This window comes from Heterocephalus glaber, unplaced genomic scaffold, assembly GCF_053883595.1.
Source record: "Heterocephalus glaber isolate CG9 unplaced genomic scaffold, H.glaber_assembly_v1.0 deba00001444, whole genome shotgun sequence".
NCBI classification, from domain to species: domain Eukaryota; kingdom Metazoa; phylum Chordata; class Mammalia; order Rodentia; family Bathyergidae; genus Heterocephalus; species Heterocephalus glaber.
In genome coordinates this window covers 4,954,183-4,960,182 of record NW_028258297.1, presented here as the reverse complement: position 1 = coordinate 4,960,182, position 6,000 = coordinate 4,954,183, and positions in this window count along the sequence as shown.

The window sequence follows — 6,000 nt, the reverse complement described above, 5'->3', positions numbered from 1 at the left end:
AAATAGTAAAAATAATTTTCCTATATCTACTATTGATTGAGATATCAGGAACGGCTTCAAGCATTTTACATATACAGTCACCTCTTAGAATCAGAGAGGAATTGGTCCGTGGGCCCTCTGCAGATGTCAAAATCTATGGATTCTCAAGTCTCTTGTACAAAAGATACAAGATTTGCTCAGAACCGATGCCCTCTTCTCATGCACATGAAGCCCTATCTACATTACTTGTAATACCTAATGCAATGGAAATGTTTATCAATAGTTGCTATGCCACATTGTTTAAGGAGTAATGATGGAAAAATCTACACGCGATCAGTACAGAAGCGATTTTTTTTCAAATGTTTTCAGTCTATAATTGGTTGAATCCATGGACGAGGAACCTGCATATATGGGCACCGAGTGCCATTACTGAGGTGCCAGTTGCTGTTCCCAGCATTCTACACATATTCATCACCCCCAGTGCAGAGAGATTTTGCCAAAACACGGCCCGCTTCCTGTCATCACCCTGCCCCAGTTCTTTCTCTGGCTCCCTGACTCCTGTCGTTAAGGTACAGATCTAAAATGTCCCCCAAAAGTCTCATGTGTTCAGCACCAGGGCCCTTGGAAGGTGATGGGATCGTGAGGTGCCAGTCCATGGCTGAAGGTGCTCTTAGGAGGGGGGTCTGCTTGGAAGAGCTGAGTCACTGCAGTGTGACCCGAAGGAGTGGATTCCAGTCTCTGATCCTCCCTTTTTGCTCTGCTTCCTGGCTGCCCTGACATGAGCAGCTTTCCTCCACCAGGCCCTGCTACCATACTTTCAGGCCTTGGGGCCAGCTAGCAGCAGATTGAATCCTCTGAGCCGTGAGCCACATTAAACCCTTCCCCCTTTAAACTGTGAGTGTTGGGCATTGTGTTGAGTGATGAGAGAAGAACTATTGTACCACAGATACCAGCCCTCCTGGTCTGCTCGTGTCATGTAGCCAGCAGCCGCATATGCACCAAAGACTCCTGATTCCCCTCACAGCTTCTTCCCGGATCCCAGAGGGTTTCCTGTACTGCCTCCTTCATGATGCAGCCCACTCCTCCATCCACCCCAGGGCCCGAGGTCCCCATGGTTTTCCTGTACATCAGCAAGGTGGCCTCCCTCCTGCCTGGGCCTGGAGTCACCCCCGTTCTGTGCAGCCCTGGGCTCCTCCACACTGTTCTGTGCTCGGGCCACCTGGCCTGTGATGGGAGGCTGAGCACAGGCCACGGCAAGAGGACAGCCATGGGGTGGGAAGTGCTTCATGTGTTTGGCTGTGATTATTACTAATAAAGTATCTGCCTCTCCAAGAATGGTGGATGAGTGGTAGAATCACTTCTCTGAGTGACAGCATATAGGTTGAGTCTTTTGGGCCAGCACATCCACGTCTGAGTCACTTCTGGCCTGGGGACAGTAGGGTGCCCTTGTTCCTCTCATCGCCTGGCCCCTGAGGAGCTAAGAATAGCCTGGGACACCGAACATCCCGTGGTCACCCTCTCCTGCCACGCGTGGGGGTGGAAGGACTGGCCCCTCGCAGTGTGGCCAGCTGCTGCCAGTGTCTCTGGGCACTGGGCCGAACTCGCCAGCTGTGTTCGAGAGGAGAGGAGCCAAGCAGGGATAGTTTCCATCTTCAAGTATGCTGAGCCAGCATCTGCTGCTGTCCTTGAGGCTCCCCCGGGGGAGGGGAAGGTGTGCGAGTCCTGGCTGTGCCACTTAGGGGGTGACCTTCAGCCTCAGTCCCAGGTGGTGGAACAAGATGGCTCTCACCCCCACTTGGATCCTGTCCCCCCAGGAGCCCCAAGGATGGAGGGATTCTGTTCCCCCAGCCCCTGCTTCCCCTCCAGCTTTGCTAGGGGCACCCTTATGTCTCAGCCTGCTCCAGTTTCCATATGCAGAGGCAGGAGGATCTAACAACTCAGAGCTGCAGATCTGGCTGGGGACAAAGACTAAACAGGGCCCTCTGAGGAGTCCTCAGACCAGTCCCAGCCTGTTCCTATTGTATGAAATGGGGACAGTGGCTCTTCTCAAGCACCTGGTTGCTGTTGTAACTGAGGCCTGGGCTTGGGAGGAGGGACAATGGTCCTGTTCATTGTGCTTCCAAGGGCAGAGCTGGCCTGCAGGGGACCATTTGGGGTGGATTCAGGAAAAGCCCCAGTGTAGGAGCTGGCAGAAGATGGTCTGAATGGGCCATCAGTACAGGTAGAGAGCTTCCCATTCCTAGGGGCAATCAAGTATAACCTGGTCCTTTGCTTTCCAGAGAAATCACCACATTCACAGGTACGTGGGTCAGTGTCCACCCTGGCAGTCAGAATGCTGTGGTAACCTGGACCAGTGATCCTCAACTTTTTTGGCATCAGGGACTGAATCCATGGAAATTCCCATCTATGGATTGGGGTGGACGTGCTGGGTAATGGACGGATGGGTTTGGAATTATTCGAAGGAGTGTATAACCTAGCCCCTTTTCATGCACAGTTCACAGCAGGGTTAGTGCTCCCTTGAGGATCTAGGGCCCTGCTCACCTGACTGGAGGCAGGAGGAGGAAGGACAGGGCCCGGATCTCCAGTTGGCTGGGTGTGGCCAGGTGGGCTGTGATCACTGAAGAGGCTGTAGGACTGTGGGCTCCCTCCCCAGTGAAGGACTGGACAGGAGCTAAGAGCCCATTTGTGTCTTTCTCCCCAGCGCTCTGATCATGCAACAAGCTCTGATGACCCCATTTCATTTGCAAGGCCGGGAACCAAACCCAGGGCTTCGCTGGTATTGGGCCAGCTTGGGTCTATGGTGTGGGTGAATCCTGAGCTCCTGCTGGCCTCCGGAGCCAGGCCTGGGCTGGTCCTCGGGGTCTGGCTTCTGAGAAATGGAACCCTGGGTGGGGAAGCCGCCAGCTGCACTGAAGGAAGGGGATGAGCAAGGCCCGTGCCACTTTCCTGAGCTCACACTCAGGCCTCTCAGTCTCGGCTCCAAGGCTGCACAGGCCTGAGCTGTTGGCAGGCACAGCGAGGTTCTCCTCTGGACCAGCAGGAGGAGCGCGCAGTTTCCCCAGCTGGCCAAGCTGGGTTTCCTTGGTACTCTCCGCATCTGCCCTCCTCCTGGTACCCAGCGGCCTCAGGGGTATTTTGCTGTCATGGAATCGATGTAATGAGGGCCAGTTTCTGCATTAAGGCCTCAGCTTAAAACCCTCCCACTGGGACCAGGAACAAGGCTGCTTTCATTGAACAAGGCGCAGTGGGCGAATGCTTCATTCCAGGAATCGCTCTGGGCAGCTTGCCTCGGGAGAAGGGGGTGGGCGGAATTCTTCCAGGTGGTATTTATAACACAGACCCTCCTTCTCTGTGTCTTGTCCATCCGTGTGCTGCCAAGTCCCCATCTCCCTCCTGAGTACCAGCGCCTGTCACCTGAGGCCCAGGCCCCTGAGCTGGAACTCTGCAAGGCTGCTGTCTCCATCCCTCCCACGGTCAGGTGCGGCTCCTGGGGTCCCACCAGGCCCTGTTGGTCATCCTGGCAAAGTGGCTGTGTATATCCTGGGGCCAGGTGGCAGCTCTGCCCCTTGCTTCCCGTGTGACCCAAGGCAAGTTCCTGGGCCTGTGAGCCAGTCCCATCTGAGCTGTTAGACGACGGCTGGTGTGTGATCAGGAAATGCTGCTTCCTCTGCCATTGTCCTCTTTTGAATGTTTCCCCTTCCCAGCTGACATTTAAACAGACTCTGCAAACAGGCTCCCCACTTCCCCCCGAAACTGTGACTCGGCCGTGGGGGAGCTGGTGGTATTGGTCATGCGTTTAGCCCTATTTCAGTCACACGGTCAGGGTGGGCACCTACCCCTCCTCCTTGGTGGCATTAGTGGGCAGAAGCAGGTGACTGTCACTGGTGAAGGACTGAAGAGCTGACGGGGGCCCCACAGGAACTTGGTGAGATGGATGTGGGCAAGGATGATCCTCCATGGAAACTGAGTCACAGGGCAGTTCTTTGTGAATGGCTGGTGGAGGATTCTGAGCTTCTTTCAGGTTCCCCAAGAGGCCTGCGATGCCCAAAGCCTTTGGGTTAGGACCTGATCGCAGCACGGGAAAGTCCCAAGAGCCCAGATCACTGTGTATGGCCGGGCCACTGCCTCAGAACGGGTCCTCGGCTTCCGGAAAGGTGCAGGTCCCTTCTGGCTGGGGGTGCTGGGACATTAGTCAGCTGAGTTGCTGCTGCCCGGTCTTCCACGGCCCCCACCTAGTTCCAGGCCCTCCTTCTGCAACTCAAACTGGAGCTGTCACACAGCTGACCACTCGCTTCCCTGGGCACTGTGTCAGCTACTCATTCGCCATGTTCCTCTATCACCTCTTCCGTCTGGAGTCTGGGTGACAGGAAGGCAGTCTGTACCTGCCTGGCTCTGGCACAGCCTAGGGGCTGACACACAGTAGGTCCTCAGTAGAAATCTGGGGAGCAATTGCCCTGGCTTCTGTGGGAAGAAAGTGGATGTGTGGCCTCCACACAACTGTGCACTAGCATTTAATATTTTCATTTCATTTATCAGAAATCAAGGCTGTCAAGCACTGCTGTAAATCTAAATTGCCTGATTAAAGCATAAGGAAGAAAGCGGTGCCTGGGGGGCAATTAAGGCGAAGTCAGGGGAGGATTTGGAAACACTGTCATTCCTTCTGTGGCTCTCGCAAATGGGGCTTCTCTTCTCAGGAGTGTCTGGGCTTGCTTGTACTACTTCTGGGGGTTTCCTTGCCGGCTCTTCCCACGGGTGACGTGATATTGTTACATAAAGTGACTTCAATCGTGGAAATTCCATGCTTCGTTCTTGCCAGCTTGGGAGCCAGAATCTTTGTGTCAGAAGAGGCAGCTAGGCCCAGGACGTGACCAGGGCCAGGGAATCAGACCCTGGGCTGAACCCTGATCCTCACTCTGACCCTGGGGGACTGAGTGCTGGGCCAAAGGCTGCACAGGCGACCTTGTCACTCCAAGATCTCCTTTCCCTAGTCCTCCCCACTCCTTCCTCCTTACCTCTCCAGACCATGCCAAACAAGCTGCCACTCGGGACCTTGGCACTGCTGGTCTCTGTACCCTCACGGCCACCATCCTTGTCTCACCCTCCCCTCTTTTCTTTTTTTGGGACCGGGAATCGAACTCGGGACCTTCCGTTTGCAAGGCAGGCGGTGGAACCACTGAGCTAAATCCCTGGCCTTTTGCCCTCCCCTCTTGACCCTTCCCAGCCCTTCCTGCCCCCAGCCACGCTGGCCATCACTGTATCACACACACTTGCACCTCCAAGATTCATTGAAAGTTGAGGGGTCATCCTGGAGTGGAGGGAGACTCAGGGGCAACACCCCAGGAAGCCACCTGTCAAGTGTGACTTGGAGAGAAAACCCCAAAGCTATGGGCTCTGCCATGCAGCTCCTGGCTTTGTGGTCAACCCTTTACGCTGCCTGAAGCAAACTGCACCCCAAGACCAAAGCAAGAGGAATGTGGAGCTGGGCCCGCATGACGCTTCCTTCCAGCTTCCATGGGGTCCTACTGTGTGTTTCTGGGTGGCCTGGCAGCTGGCAGGAAAAGACAAAAGAGAACATATGGAGCTGACTTGGAAGGGCAGCTCCACATAGCCCTGCCTGGAGGTTAGAGGGTGCAGAGCAGCGGTGACGGTGCCCTGGAACTCTACCCACCCCCCGAGGTGTTGGGTGGGTGTCCAGGGAGCCTGCTACCTTGTGGAGCAGGTATTCCTCAGGTCCCTGTCATTGATGGACTCAACTAACAGTCTCCAAACGCAGATGTCTGCAGAGCAGGGCCTGGGCTGTGGCCGCCAAGATAAACCATGACTTGGTTTCTGCATCCTGTTGGCACCCGCAGCCTGGCATGAAGCTGTGGACTGGGTTGCTGCCCTGAAAGTGGTTTGTGGAGCAACAAGAGTTTTGCCTGATGTTTTGGGAACTAAGGTCACCTGGTGAAAAGCCACCTGGTCAGAAATGTGCCAGGCCTGGCTGATGGAGTGACCCTGGGCAGGTCACTGCCTCTCCCA